This window comes from Amia ocellicauda, chromosome 1, assembly GCF_036373705.1.
Source record: "Amia ocellicauda isolate fAmiCal2 chromosome 1, fAmiCal2.hap1, whole genome shotgun sequence".
NCBI lineage: Eukaryota > Metazoa > Chordata > Actinopteri > Amiiformes > Amiidae > Amia > Amia ocellicauda.
In genome coordinates, this window is record NC_089850.1 from 14956467 (window position 1) to 14957430 (window position 964).

Consider the following 964-nt stretch of genomic DNA (forward strand, 5'->3'; position numbering starts at 1 on the left):
CCACTTTCTTACCAGTTCATAAAATCATGTTTCCACAGAAATAGACCTACTTTTGTATATAATGGTATTAGTGAATCTAGTGTAGTGTGTGAAAAGATAAGATCATCACCCATTGCCTGTTGTGTTTTTTAACAGACATACAGCAGTGCGTGTGGTTTAAGCAAGGATGTATTTGAAGGCCCAGTTTCAACAGAACCCAGCCCACAAGCTACAAAAACAATCTCCCGGATTGATCTCTAATGGTTAAAACTAGTCAATTTTGATCATCAGACTGAATACCACCACTATCATGTACCTGAATGAGTCACAGAGAGGAAGGGTGAGGGCCTCCCAACTGCTTTAAAACTAACTTCATCCAACATCACACTGGTTTCCTGCTCAGGTCCACACAATGCATCTGTTGTGGTTTCTACAGGACTCCAGCACACTGGCTTTCAAGGGTATCTCTTGGCTAGATCAATGAAAACCTGCCCAATACAGTCTGGCCCTCTCAGTGTGCACAGCAGTTTAGGTTTAAGTTTAAGTTTAGGTTTTTAAGTACAATGTTTAACCCTTTTATTTCTCTTTATTAAGGTGTGAGCTCAGGCTTCCAGTCATACATTGAGAAAGGTCAGAAACATTTGACTGCCATCTAGTGGGAGAATCCTGCACAGCTTCTCCTTCCAACTAGAGAAACATCTGTCAAAAGTAAGTATATAATATGAAATCTAGATGCACAAACACAACTACTTTTTCATTTGAAAAGGTTAATAAATCATCATGTAAGTTAATACTGTATGCCAATTGTTCCTTTCTCATGTATTTCAGCAAAAACACCCAGGTGCCCCATAAATTGTGTCAGCAAGGCTACATATACGCATCACAGATAAATGCTAGACATACTGACAAAATCAAAGCCTGGATTTTAACCAATAATGAACACACAGCTTGAAGATTTGCACATCAAAGACTGAAAGGAAACCAG